The sequence below is a fragment of the Mus musculus genome, chromosome 2 (genome assembly GCF_000001635.26).
Source record: "Mus musculus strain C57BL/6J chromosome 2, GRCm38.p6 C57BL/6J".
In the NCBI taxonomy this organism is placed as follows: Eukaryota; Metazoa; Chordata; class Mammalia; order Rodentia; family Muridae; genus Mus; species Mus musculus.
Genome location: NC_000068.7, coordinates 33967331 through 33982512, shown reverse-complemented (window position 1 = coordinate 33982512; position 15182 = coordinate 33967331). Strand labels below are relative to the sequence as shown.

General features: G+C 50.3%; 1 long non-coding RNA gene across 14 annotated transcripts in view; it reads right to left on the bottom strand.

The window, feature by feature from the left end:
* The window catches only part of Gm13404, a 75897-nt gene that overhangs the window by 35643 nt on the left and 25072 nt on the right, over positions 1 to 15182 (bottom strand). For 2 of the 14 annotated variants that reach the window (XR_866147.3, XR_866145.1), the window contains one exon: positions 1033 to 4002. This is a non-coding gene — a long non-coding RNA (predicted gene 13404). The other 12 variants (XR_003954030.1, XR_003954031.1, XR_866144.2 and 9 more) reach the window with 12 other exon arrangements.

Below are 15182 nucleotides of genomic sequence, written 5' to 3'. Positions count from 1 at the left end.
ACCCCAGTGAGCTGTCCACGCCATCCTGCCATCAGATCCCATCACTGGCTTCTCCTGCACACTGGGTGCCTATGTGCCCTTGTCTACTCAACAGGCCATGTGACCATCTCAGTCTGGGTTCTTCTGCTGTAACAGAACACCACAGGCTATTTATGTCATTTATGAACAATAGAAGGTTTTTTAGCTCCAGGCCCTGAAGACTGGGACGTGCAAGAGCATGGTGCATTAGGTGAAAGCCCCTGCACTGTTATAGCAGAACTAAGAGCACAAGAGTGGAGGGAAGGCAGAGAGGTAAAGCGAGCAGAACTCAGATCCCATCTGAAACCCACTCCCATGGTAACAGGCCACGCCCACATTAACAAGCCACGCCCCGTCGCTGCTTCGGATCTTGCAGAACCCTGGCCTGCCCTTTCAACTCTGTTAGACCTACCACACTCCTACGTGAGATTTGTAAGGACAAGCCACAAGTTTAACATGTCCACACCACAGTCCTGACTTTCTGCTGTTCCCACAGTGCCTGGCCTGGCAAGTGTCAACTCTTCACCCAGGGCTCCAGCCCAGCCCTCAGCACCATTGACACCTGACAGCCCTATTTCTTTCTCAACCCGAATCCCATCAGTGAGGAAACCTGTCCATGACACCCTTCGTATGTCTCCCAAGCCAGGCCATTCTGATCATTTCTGCTGCCACCCCAGCCTGGTTCAGGCCCGTGTCATGTCAATTTTGGTGGCCATGGCAGTACCCTAGTGTTCCCTGTTTTTTGCTGTTTCTTTCACAGCCACGGCAGCCATCTTCCCACACAGGGGACAGTTGCTATCCCTGTGGTGGCCTCCACTTGGAGCAGAGCCCGGGTCTTGTGGTGGCCTTTGAAGTCCCCTATGGTCTTCCCCTCTGCCTGTGGCTCAGTCTCTCCATCCCGGCCGCCCGCCACTGCTGCTTGGGGTTGGCCCCAGGGCCTTGCCCTGGGTTGCAGGTGGCAGCTGTTGGAGATCAATCATTTCAAACATCATCTAAGGTGAGGTGGAAACCCACCTGCCAACCCCACATCAGGGCAGCCTGGACACAGCCACCTGCCCAGCGGGGTCTGCTCCGGGAGGCACGGGGACAGGGCAGGCACTGGAGAAGCTGCAGCTGGCAAAGGGAATGTCATTAACCAGAGTGTAGTGGGTCCCAGGAGAGGCTAGGGAGAAATAAAGGACATATGTTTTAAGAGTTCATCCTAAAATGGCAGGAGCACTCGATTGGTGTAACGTGTCCTTTGGTGCCCACACCAAAAGTCCATCCTTACCTCGTGACTATTTTGCTTCTGATATCAGCACTCACTGGGTTATTTTGAGGGAAACCTCGGGCATCACGACACCTCACTCATCGATATTTTAGTGACACATGAGGTCCTCCACAGCTGCCCTCACAGGCATGGCAATGGCCTCACAACTGGCTCTGGAATGAGTTTGGCTTCCAGATCCTCAGCCTCACCCTCTGGGCTGCTGGGAGGGATTGCATCTTCAGCAGAACACTGGCAGAGAACGTAATTGGGGGTGGCCAGGCACGGGGGACAGAGAGGCTCCTGAGACCTGCTCAGAGCGACTTATGGAAAACTTGGGTCCCAATCAAAACATCGAATAGATTTTCTAAGAGTCATTGGCAAGCTGATTCTCAGATTGATATGGGAGAGCAGAGAGCCAACAACCCAGTCAATATTAGAAGGAAACACTGGATTTATTCTGCCTGTTTTAAAACTGTTTTGAAAGGGACCTGACACAGAGACAGAAGGTGGGTAAGGAGAGTCTAGTCCAAGCGGTCGCCTGCTCCCCTGCCCTCATCCCTCACCTGTTGTCTCTCGCTCGCTCGCTCGCCTTCTCTCCCCCTTCTGCCCTCTCTTCCTTCCTTCTTGTCTTCTTCTCTCTCTCTCTCTCTCTCTCTCTTTTTTTTTTTTTTTGCCAATTAACTATAAAAAGCAAAGTAATTTTCAATCACACTGGGCAACCGGATGGACGAATGGAGAAAAAGAAGTAAATGCTCACCCCCTGCCTGGCCACATGCAAAGGTCAGTCTGTGATGGATCAGAACTGTTGAACTACATACAAGCTTCTACAAGAAAATTTAGGGAAACATGCTCACAGTACAGAGCAAAGATCAAAGCACACAAAACACAGGGACTGTAAACAGAAACAAAAAACTGGACTTTCAGTTAAAACTTGTTTATCGAAAGAATGGGAAAGCACTGGCATGCTACAATTTTAAGGATTCAGTTTTCACATCTAACAGAGGGCTCTCGTTCCTTCTGTACATACAGTGGGTATGAGTTCAGGCGTATGCATGCAGAAGGCAATCTCAGGAGTCTTTGCCTGGTTCCAGGCAGTCTCTTGTTCTCAGCTGTGTCTGCCAGGCTAGCTGGCCTGCAAGCCTGCAGGGATTTTTGCTGCCTGCCTCCCATGTCACCATATGAATGCTTGATGACATGTGTGTATCTTACTGTGTCCAGCTTTACGTAAGTTCTATTGATCCAAATTCAGCTCACGAGGTTTTCATGGCAAGCACTTTACCCACCAAGAGTCTAGTCCAATCTCTTTACCATCTCTCAGCCTTGGGCTTTTGTTCTTTGTATGTAATATGTCCCATGACCAAGAGCAAAGTCAGAAAGGCAACCAAAATAGGAAATACCAGGTCACAAGAGGAAATAAAGAGATGCCCCCAATCATAGGAAAGAATGACCAGCAGCGTTAGCAAATCACCAATCAGAGTCAAATGATGTACCAGCGTACCCAATAGAATAGCTGAAATTAAAAAGAACAACAGTATTAAGTGTTGACAAGGATGTAGAGCAAACCAGAGAGCACTTTGTTGATGTGACTGTATCTATATAATTTATATATCCCATATATATATATGTATATACACATTTGTATAGGTATATGTATGTGTATATGATGTATATGTATATGTATATACATTTAATTATTTAAAGTTGTGTGTCTGTGTGGGAAAGGTGCACATGACTGCAGATTCTCAGAGAGGCCAGAAGAGGGCACCAGATCCCCTGGAACTGGAGTCTTGGGTGACTGAACCACCACATGGGTGCTCCTAACTGAACTTGAGTCCTTCAAAAGACCAGTCAGTGCTCTTAACCACTGAGCCATCTCCTCAGCCCCTGAAACTTACTTTCAAAGTCAAACATAGGGCCTGGAGGTGGGTCAGTAATTAGGAGTGTGTCTAGTGCTCTTCCATATTAACAGTTTGATTCCGTGAGTACACCAGGTGCTCCTGTTAACTCCAGCTTCAGAGGATCAGATGCGCAAGCACACACACACATGCACACACACACACACACACACACACACACACACTAAAATAAAATAAATGAATCTTTTTAAAAACAATAAACATGAGTACTGGTGGATAACTCGGTGGTAGATGATATTCAGGGATGTGGGCTGGAGCCTTAGTAATGCAGAGACATTTAAAATAAAATAATAAGAAACAAAAAGTACTTACTTTTTGACTTGGCAAGTTCACTCATAAGTATTTACCCAAGGGAAGTAGAAGAACTGCAGACACCACCAGAAGGTGTAATTCATGAGCACCAAACACCAGAAGTCTGCATGGTCACAGGTCAGGATGGGTCTTGAAAGGGCGAGAAGCCTCCTGAATGATCACTGTGGTGAATGAACCAGGAGTCTGCATGACTAGGGGTGGTGAATAGATTCACAGCTTGCTGGTCACACCTTGGAGTATTGCTCAATAATGAAAAAAGAGGAAGCTATTAACAATCACATGTTTTATAAAGTCATGTGACTTTGCTAAGACTAAGTTCAAGAGCACACAACTCACGTGTATGACCAAAGAAGTCAGGACAGAGGTTCTGCGTTTGCGGCAGGAGAGGAAGCTCACTATGAATTTGTCCCCACTAAGACACCATGGCTAGGATTTTGTGACTCTAGGAAGACTTCACACATTTCCTTCCTGCTGAGGGACTTTCCGATGATGCACGGAGACTCTGATCTTAGAGAGGAGCAGAGACAGAGAAGGTGAGGAACCTGCCCAAAGTCACACAGCAGGTGAGTGCAGGTACCCAGTCCCCTCCTCACTCTTCACATCGGCCAGGGCCCTACCTCACCTACCTGCCCCCCAGAGGTCCCAGGACCCTAAAAAAAAAGACAGAAGAGGAACACCACCCCCAGCCTGCTACAAATCTGACAATAGGTCTCAGCAGGCAAGACTTGGGCAGTCATGACCTTCCTTTTCTCTCAGAGACGCCAGTGCAAGTGAGCGCCCAGGAGAGGCAACTAGGGAGGAGCTGCGGCTACCTTGCCCCCACTCCCACCCCCGCTCCACACCTGGTGAGGATAGAGGGTCCTTGTGAGCACTGCAGTGTGGGCAGATGTAGGGGGAGAGGGTGGTGGAAGCCAGGCGCAGTGGGGAGGGTTGGCTGCCATTGAGGCGGCCAAGCAGAGCCTCTGCGGACCCACTTGCCCCTAAATCACGAGGCCCCATGAATAATAAATAAGAACCCTTGGATCCTTAATAGTAGTCGCATGTCTTATTAAACTAATATTTCACAAACTTTATTCTCCCTGTGGTTTGAGGTCGGGAACAAAGCCGTTGGGGGCGGGGGTGCCGAGGGCCTGGGAGGGGCCTGGGGCCCAGCAGCAGGCGCCACTCAGTCAGTTCCCCCCTGTTCAACCTGGAGGGTCACAGGTAGCCTGTTTGTCCTTTCGGCATTCAGCCATGGTGACCAGTGACCGCGGGCCTCCACGGAGCCAGGACACAGCATAGGACAGACAGCAGCGCCACAGCTCCTCTGTGGGAGGGAGGCAGACAGCTTAGAGCACCCAGTGCTGGGGCACAGTAGGTGGCTGAGCTGGGGTAGGGGTGGAATTGGGGGTAGGGGGTGCTGGCTGCACTGACTGCAAGGAAAGGAGATTCAGCAAGCCGAGAGAAGGAGCCTACTATGTGCCGGGGGACCACCAAGCTGGGCTGTGGGATCCAAAACAGAGAGACCCATACACCTGCTGTGACGCTTGCCTGCCTCTGCCATCAGCCAGGTAGCCTTGGGAAGACAAGGAGCAAGTGAGTCCCTGAAGTGCCCCTGACATGTTGGAAAACAGGAAGGGATCTGGAGACTCCTGTGAGCCCTGGAGTGATGTCTACCTCCATGCTTCCTCATCCCACGCCGCAGCCCGCTCACAGGTCCCTGTTGCTCACCCTGATGCCTGTCCCTCTTCCAGCTCCACAAGTCTCCAGGCTCTGTATACGGCCTCAGCTCACCTCCTCCATACCCTCAGGCCCCTTGTCCTTTCTCAGCCCAGGCTTGTGTCCTCCCTGCATCTGCCTGGTACCAAGTGCCTCCAGACCCAACACTAGGATGCAGCAAACACCGACGACCCAGGAATGCCTGTTCTCCAGCATCCTGAACGCTAGATCTACCCTGAGACCTCACAAACGGCCTCTCTCCCAGTTGACTGGCCTGAGTCCCCACTCCACAGCGGACAGGACTACATTTCTCCCAGGCCTTCCAGCTACATAGATCTACCCACTTCCTCACATCCCTATGGGATGTAGGCCCCACCCATCCTTAACTGATTGAGGTACTGTCTCTGCTTAGGGTCCAAAGGCTTCATAGCCCATCCACTTCCCAGCGGATAACACCAGCCCTGTAAGATATCAGTGCCTGTTAACAGTTGCCTGGGACCGTCCTTTATAAGATGTACATGATGTGTAGCCATGACTTCGTACCACAGATATCTGTAAAATGGGGAGACAAAATGTTAATTAGCTGCTGGGATCAGAAATAGTAGCAGTACTGGTTGAGTTTAGTAGCTCAATGAAGAATAGAAGGAATGTTCTAGAAGCCCCTAACAGAGAGCCATGGTGATCCCAGGAGAGCAGTTGCTAAGAAGAGCCCATACCGGATAGGCCTGCACCCTGCCTTCCAGCATGAAGGAAGGCTGAGGCGTGAAGCCAAAAAGTGATGAGAAGTCTCTAGGAACAGACTTCCACAAAGGGACACAAGCAAGGGAAACTACCGACATGGTGGCCTAGGCCACTTGACGTCTCCTTATTGTGGGAAGGTCCCACAGGTTCAGGCTAGGAAAGAACATGAGGGTGTTGACCTAGGGTGGCCCAGAACCAGGGCGCAGAGCCATGTGACGATCACGGTAGGCTCTGGAACATGAGTCCCGGACATGAAGGAGAAACCTCGGCTACTCAAGAATATAGGAAAGGAAGTGTGGGAGGGGTCCTGAGAGCAGACAAATACTGCAGTTTTCTCTGGTGCTAGGCACCCTGCACATAGAAGACACTGGGGCCCCGTGCACAGTCACCTGATCAGCAGGCAGCAGGGTCAAGATACCACCCAGGGGGACGCAGATCGGGTGTACTTCTCAGGTCAGCCTGCAGACTGTGCTTGATATTCTTTTCCAGCCAGAAAAGACGGCAGACAGGAAGAGAGGCAGCAAGTGACCCTTGTCCAAGAAGTCCCAAGCAGGGGCGGACCAAAGTGAGCGCTATTGATCCAGAAAGAAGGAACAGTATCCCCATCCCTGGCTCTGCCCAAGACAGGGCGATGCGCCAGACCCAGACCGGAAGCATTGTCAACAGCAGCCAAGTGGGGCAGCTACCTGTCAATCAGAGCGTGGGGGCGGGAGTGGGCAGCGAGAGGAGGGAGAGGCTAAACTGGGGACGAAGGGAAATTGTAAAAGAAAGAAAAAAATAAAAAAGGTCATTTTCAGAATTAGATTTTCTCAAGAGTAGTAATGAGTTCTTCAGCCCTGGAGATAACCAAGTTAAAGCTGGTGGATTTGGTGTGTGGAGGTGTGGGATTGGGGAGGCTGGTGCACTAGAGACTCCAATCTAGGCCCCGGTGGCCTTCCTTCCAACCTTGAAAGCATCATCACGTAATGTTTCTATCCCTAGGAGTGATTCTCTCCCCTGTGTAAGTCCAGGCCCAAATCAAACCTCACCTCTGGGAGGTGCCCCTCTGAGGCGGTTCAGTCTGCTACTCTCATGGCTTCTCCCTGCTTTATGTGTGGCTAACTGGACATTCTGTCCACTCATTAGAGTTATTGTCACATGACGTGCTCACATGACTCCATCAGAAAGAACCCCGCTATCACTGACCCATGCACCCCAAGGCCTGGCACTGGGTCCCAAGTGCACTGAGCTAGCTGCGTGGTTCTGTCTCTCACCTGGGTGGATCAGTTGTCCTCATCAAGAGGAAGTGACCTGTTTAAGGTTACACAGCTGGGCCCAGGAGAGAGGTGGGATCCAAAGCCTGCCTGGAGGGTACACAGTCCGGGTGTCTCGGGGCATTCACAGTTAGACCACAGCACCGACCCTGTGTACAGTCCTCTCGAGGAGTGGCTGGCCTTAATTGCTCGTCTTCCCTCTTTGTTTCTGCCCTTGCTGTCCTCACCCTGTGCAGCCTCGGGCCTCTTCCGTCCCCCTCTCCTTTGCCCTGTTTGTCTCTCATTCCTCTCCCACCCCATGTTTTCCTCCGTGTCTCCTGCCCCCACTGTTTCTCTTCCCCAGTCTTTCCACTCTGCCTTCTTTGTATTTCTCTTCCCTTTCCCACCAGCTCCCGCCGCCCGCCTGGACCCCACAGAGCCATGTCTCTGCTTCCCCTTGTCCTCTGGAGGCGCACATCACCAAAGCATCCTTTGTCTTTCCAGCTTACTGGGCCTCTCCCCCTTTCCTCCATTTATGAGCTGGTGTGTTAGTGGACAGGGTATAAGGTGGAAGTCACTCACTAGTGACCCATCCTCACGATCACCTCATTATTTATCACCAGGGACACCGGTGTTTCCATAAATTACCCCGACCTGGAGCTGCCCGCGCCAGAATCGATAGTGCCGCTTGCCTAATACCCAATCATTAATAACCATGGGGGGAAGGGTGGCTAGACATAGCCAGACATGCCACTCTGGGCCCTCGCCTGGCAGGGGGAGGGAGAAAGCTGGAAGGGAACTGTGATCTGCCTGCACAGGATAAGAGATGGGACCAAGAGAAGGAGCTAGTGGCATCCCCAGGTCTTCCCAAAGCCTGGGACACCGAATCTAAGACCTAGTCCCCTGGGGGGACAGGCAGAACTCTGTCTTGGGCACCACTAAGTGAAGATAGAACACACTGACATCAGCTCTGAGGGACTAGAGGACCCAGGACCCTAGTGATAAGAGTGACTTTTCTCAGTGAGGAGCTGGGGTGGTCCCTGCTGCATGCCATCTAAAGGCTGTCAGCCTACTATGTGTACTCAGAGTGCCCGCTGCATGCCATCTGAAGGCTGTCAGCCTACTATGTGTACTCAGAGTGCCTTAGGTGAAGCTCTGTTGCCACAGTCTCCATGGCTGGAGGAAGGAGGCTCAGAGAAAGACGTAGGGGAGGTTGAAACGCAGCATCTGAAGTGGGGTGCAACCAGTGAGGCCCCAGCTCCAGGCTCTGAGGGTCAGAATTAGAACAGCTATGTATGGAGGAGAAGGTCCTAGGCAGGGGGAAAGAGAGCCCCAAGAGTCCCTGGCCTTGATGTTAACACAGCCTCAAGCTGTCCTCTCCTCTCTCACAGAACCACTTACCCTACAGGTGCACATCAGAACCACAATGCTTTTACATACAAACACTGTCTCCCCTGAACGTTCTTAGATCATATAGTTATACAGATTCAGAGACACAAAGACAGACCACCATTAAAAACACCCATGGGGGCACAGACGCTACATACAGAAAACTAAGCATGCATGCATACCTATGCACACAGACCCCTGCAGAATCTACTATCTATAGTTACACGCTCCCTCACATACCTCCCAACTCATGCACTCTTTTGTGCACCCAGCATGCACACTGCACAGCAGCCTCAGAAGGCATCTTGCAGGAGCTGGCTGCCCTGTGCCTCCCAGAGCCCAGGTGGTGCCAACACTGCCACCTTGTGGCCATAAGTGCACAGTGCACCAGCTACAAGCCTGAACCACCAGGTTGGTGGTGGTGGTGGAGGAGGAGGGGGAAGAGACTGGTAAGAGGCAGCACCCAGGCCTCTCCCCATGTACTTGGCCTCTGCTCTCTATCTAGAGGAACCCAGCTGTTGCTGGGCCATTTCAAAGTGAGACTGGGTATAGCCTTGGAGCCACAGTGACTAGGGTGTACACCCAGCCTCAACCCGCCTTGGTCCGTGTTTCTGCTCCCAGTGATTAGTGCCAAGTGGAAGGTGGGTGACCCCCACCCCACCCCCATGCTAGCCTAGACTATGCTAAGGCATTTAAAGCCTCAAATTCACTCTGAACCTCACTATTCATTTACTCATTATATTGACAGGTGAGGCAGTCTGTGCTCAGGTACAGTGCTGGGATAATGCCACAATGAGCACTGCAGATAGGTCCCTGTCCTAAAATGCCACCGCTCAATGGAAGGGATGGAACCTCGGGTCTGTAGTAGTCAACCCTCAGAAATTGCCTACAGCATAACTTCAGAACTTGAGTGCTGGCAATTTCCTGATTTACCCTAATGATAAGTATGTCATGTGTCCTAAGAAAGGCCAGTGGAGCCTCGCTCGAGGAGGGATTCACCATAGAAGGCTTCCTGGAGAGGGTGTCTGAGTAGCACATGCAAAGGCGCTGAGGTGAGAAAAGGTTTGCATGTGAAGATCAAAGTGTGCCTAGAGCCAAGAACCAACCAGCAGAGGGTATGCGAAGATGAAAGGATGGGGGACCTGGACCATGCAGGCTGGGCCTGAAACACCAAATTGGGAGCTTTGAAAAGCCCAGGCCAAGTGCACAGTGGCAGAGTCACATGACTTCAGGCTCACAGTAACGGCAGTTACTGAGAAATGATTGCTCACCAATGATTCCCAGGGTCCCTGTGCTCCAGGCTGGTGACCCGTGCACAATAGCTGGGGACAACTTCACCATGAGAGATCAGTTTTATGGAGTACTATGCAGCCACTAAAACCAACAGTAGTACTGTTCATTTATTGATGTGGAATTATGGATAAGCTTTGTTAAACAAAGACCCCAAGGCAGTGTTCATGAGCCTGGCACTTATAAGCTCAGCTACTGGGAAACTGCAGCAGGAGATCTTTTGAGCACAGGGGTTCAAGGTTATCTGGCACAACACAGCAAGGTCTCAGATCCTAAGATAAAACAACTCCCCTTCTAACTATAGAACTCATAGATTCTCATTCTGTAATATATACTTCCCCCTACACCTTTTTCCTTTCCTTCTTGCTCTGTGCATGGTGTCCATGTGAATGTGGGTGTGCACACATGTGTGTAAGTCAGATGTTTAGAAGTTGGTTCCCTTACAAAGTTGAAACAGGTTCTCCCACTTCTGCTGTACTGAGTGATCCAGGCTCATATAGTTATACAGACTCAGAGACACAAAGACAGACCACCATTAAAAACACCCGTGGGGGCACAGATGCTATATACAGAAAACTGAGCATGCATGCGTACCTATGCACACAGACCCCTCCAGAATCTATCTATAGTTACACACGCCCTCACATACCTCCCAATCCATGCACTCTTTTGTGCACCCAGCGTGCACACTACACAGCAGCCTCTGAAGGCATCTTGCAGAAGCTGGCTGGCCTTAGAATTTCTGGCTGATTCTTTTGCCTGCACTTTCTATCCCACCATAGACATTCTGGGATTGCAGATGCCTACCAGATTATCCAGATTTTCCCATGAGTTCTGGGGTTGAACTTGGGGCTCAGGGTTAGCAGCCTGAGGCCATATTCTCAACCATACCATATTTCCTTGATCCTAATAGGTGTGTGTGTTTTAGGATGCACACTGTACATGGACATAGATGTTTAATACACCTTGGAACTTGGCAGTTAACCCTGGGGTTCACCTTGCAATCCATTACTCTAGAATCAAGGGGAAAAGCCTCATGTACATACTACATTCAAGCCTATGAAAATTTCCAGGAAGACATAAGCCACAACATCAAAAACTTACTCATCATGGCTGGGGCTGGGGCTCAGTTGGTAAACTGTTTCCCCAATAACCATGAAGCCCCAGGTTTGATCCCTAGAACCTATTGAAAAAGGGGTAAAGGTGCCTGCCTGTAATCACAATACCTGGGAGCTGAAGACAGGAGGATCAGAAGTTCAAGGTTATCTTTAGCTATATAGTAAGTTTGAGACCCATCCGGGCTACATGAAACCTGTCTCAAAAACAAGACAAACAAAAATATATTACTGTAAGATGATTTTTTTGGCTTTCTTTTTAAAGAAAGTGTGCTTTATAGGTTTTTACAAACTAAGAACACATTGTTTTATAACCAGAAAGAAAAATACTTCCTATTTCTATATTGTAAAGCAAAAGTTCAGATCGAAAACTAAGAAGCCAAATCTCCTTATACCCATTAGATGGAAGGATTGTCAAACAGGGCCTCAGACATGAACTGCCAGAGCCCTTAAATTCAGCAACTGGCAAGGCTAGCCTCTTAAGACAGGAAGGATTTGGGTGAGTGGAGACCAGAAGTGGGCATATCAGGAAGAAGACACAGCCTAAACGGTGGCCTGGGGACCTGATACAGTCCCCAAGGGAGATGGCTTAAGCTGAGAACAGGCAGAGGGTAGTGAAGATGACAGTTAGCATGGGGATATTGACTGACATTACTGAGACTTTCCAAGAATGGGAACTGTTCAGAGTGTTCCATAAGCCATCCTTTATTGTAACCAGCAAAACTGTCGTTCACTGTAGCCATCCTTTATTGTTTCCAGCTAAACTGTCCTTCACTGCAACTCATATGTGGACATCTTTACTCCAACTTCTCAGGATGGGACTGTTATCACACACAGTTCTTTAAAATAGGAATGACTTCAGAATAAGGGGTAGTTTATTAGGGGTAGTTCCTAATCCAGTATCACTGTATTGATATGAAAAAGAAGTGAGGACATATGCAGAAGTGGGCTGTGGGAGACATCAAAAGGAGGTAATAGCTAGTCATGGCCAGATGGAGAGGCCTCAGGAGGAATTGACTACCCTGACCCTCTCATCTCAGACCATCAGCCTTCAGAACATTGAAACACAAATATCTGATTGAATCCACTTGTGTGGTCCATTGTCATGACAAACTAGCTTACTAGCAGCAGGTTCAGATCCTGTAGCTGTGGCAGTGGATATGCTGGCTCTGGGCCAGGAAAGGCCTTGAAAGGCAAGTTCATGGTTTAGGCTTAAAGTGGTTAGGCATTAGGAAGACACCGTATGTGTGTGTGTGCGTGTGAGTGTGCGTGTGTGCTCGTGCGTTCTTATGTGTTGAGGTCAGAGGACAACTAGAAGGAGTCAGTTCTCGCCTTGCACTTTCTGGATCCTGAGATCAAACTCAAGTCAGCAAGCTTTCTTGCTGGACCTCTGCTTGGGAGGTCTCAGAGGGCCCTGGAGGTCACCTGGGTTTGTGAGGAGTGGGTTATGTTTCTCACCCATCCACACCAGCCTGTAGGCTCCTGATGGGCCAACCTTGTGTTGCAGGTCAGCCAGGTTGGGCTGGAGGAACTGGAGGTCTCAGAAAGCACCTTTCTTTGCTGAGCCACCTGGCTGGCTTGCCATCTTGTTTACTGAGACAAGGCCTCTCATTAGCCTAGAGCTCACTAAGTAGGTGTTTCAGTCACTGTCCTGTTGCTGTGAAGAGATTATAACTGAGGAAACTCTTACAAGAGAAAGCATTTAATTGGGGACTGGCTTACAGTCAGAGACTTAGTCTATTATAATTATGGTGGGGATTGTGGTGATGTGTGTGTCATTGGAGCATATGAGCCAATGGGGTCCATTCTTATCCCAACCACCACAGTGGGTTACACTGGCTGGCCAGTGAGTCCCAGCAACTCCTGTCTTCATCTCCCCTGTGTTGTCATGGCAAGTGCTGTGGCCATGTCTGAACTCAGGGAGCCATGCCTGTGCAGCCAGCGTTTAGTGACTGAGTCCTCTTTCAGCGCAATCACTGGATTTTTTTGAGGCTAAGCGACAGCATCAGACTTGTGTTCCAGGACAGTCCCCCTGGTGCAGGACAGAAGGAAGGGTGGAGGGTGGAGAGCAGGCAGTGCAGCAGGAACTACAGGGCTGGGGTGTGGTGAGTTAGCCCAACCCAGGGCAGCACACCAGGGATGCTGTGTGATGATTACTGCTGGCCTCACTCCTCCTCTGGCAAACTGAGGCCACAACCCTAAGGTCCTCAGTCTCACACTGCTGTGTAAGGGACTTGCAGGGTGCTCTATCTGCAGGACATGTGGCTGTAGTTGTGCCAGACCCGGTCACCAGCTCCCATCACATGTTGGATTGGGTTTGGCTACTCAAAGCTTCCATCAAAGACATGGGTCCTTAGTGATTGCTGAATGAATAAATAAATGGCTGGATGAATTAATGAATGAGAGAACTGATGAATGAGTGAATTAACAAATAGGTGCATGCATCAGTGAATGGAGGAGTAAATTAATGTTAGGTAAGATATTTTAAAAAAGAGCATGAAAAAGGAAAAAGGCAAGTGGAACTTAACATTAAATACAAGGAATCACAGGTTTTGGGGTTCTACTTGAGCTATGAGTTTGAGTTGCTCCACAAATGAGCAGCAAAGGAAAAACCAAAGAAGGCAAATGGGCTGAACCCTGCTTGGAAGTAATAGGTGCCTATCATAGCCTTTCATTAATCAGCCAAGTAGCAACTCTGCAGAACCCAGAAGGCGAGGTTGGCCCTCAAATGTGCTCAGACTGGAGTCCATGAGTGACAGCTATGTCACCTTCAGTGTCCTAGGTCACCTACACAGGTTTAGTTTTATCAGCTGCATAGTGGGGGTGAGGGTGCAAGGACTGTGGTGGGACCATAAGGTGATGTGTGTACAGTCCCCGCCACTGGACCTCTGCATGGGAGGTCTCAGAGGGCCCTGGAGGTCACCTGGGTTTGTGAGGAGTGGGTTATGTTTCTCACCCATCCACACCAGCCTGTGGGCTCTTGATGGGCAAACTTTGTGTTGCAGGTCAGCCAGGTTGGGCTGGAGGAACTGGAGGTCTCAGCAGTCAGGTGCTTGTGGGAAACTGGCTCGCTATGGAGGTGCCCACACCAAGGAGTGGGTGAGGTGTCTGGATACCAGCCAAAAAGCCGTGGTTTCAGAAACTGGGCAGAGCCAGCTGGGCCCACAGGAAGCTAAGAGAATGGGGTCTGGGATGGAATTCCTGAATTGAAAGAACACCTACAATATGCTCCCATCTAACAGCTGGGGAAACTAAGGCTGAGAACATTACACCAAGTGAAGGTTTTGAGCCCAGACCTCCCTGACTCTCAAATGATGTGCTTGGTCCATCACTGGGGATGGACCCTCATCTTTGAGGAGGAGAAAGAGGGGGCATTAAGCAGGGAGCAGGGCGCTCACAGGACAGGGGCTTGTTGTCTGGACAGTGCCGTTGTCCTTGGCCTCATGTTCCTCACTTGCCTGGTTCCCTCAGAGCCTCCGATGACTGTCCACTCTGGACTCACCACCCAGAGCAGCCTGTCCCGCAGGAAAGCAAAGAAAAAGCAAGATCCCCCGCAGCCTCGTCAGCCAGGTGCTTATGGCTGAGGACGGAGACAGCCGAGGGCCCTCAAACACTGCACCCTAAAAGGAAGAAGCATTAGGACTGCCAGTGACCCCCAGATGTCCCACCTTCTGCTTGAGACCAGAGTCACTCCATAGGAGGGAAATAGTCACTTTCCAGTCCTCTGAGACCCAGGTGCAAGACTGGAGCTTCTGACTTCGGACTGTGCTTGGCTCTCATGCTCTTTGTGTGAGTATACAGACATGTGGAGGGGTATGTGTGTGTGTGTGTGTGTGTGTGTGTGTGTGTGTTTAAGTGCATGTGAGTGTGTTGCAGCCAGAATTTGGCATCAGGCATTCTCCTCCCTTCATGGACTCTCACTGAACTCAGAGCTCACTGACCAGCCAGATGTCCCTGGCCAGCAAATTCCAGAGAGCCTCCTGTCTTCACCTCCTGAGTGCTCAGACTGCATGACTCTGCATGGGCGCTGAGGATCTGAACCCGGGTCCTTCTGCTTGCATGGCAAGCACTTTACTAACTTAGTTGTCTTCCAAGCCCACTGGCCATCATTAACTTCCTGTCGTTTCCCTAAAGCTGAGATCCCTGTGGGTCACCACTTGGCCCTCTGCTGTCTGGTCAGGACAGAGGGCTCCTCTGGTGCCAGCCGCGCTCCCTTTTGGCA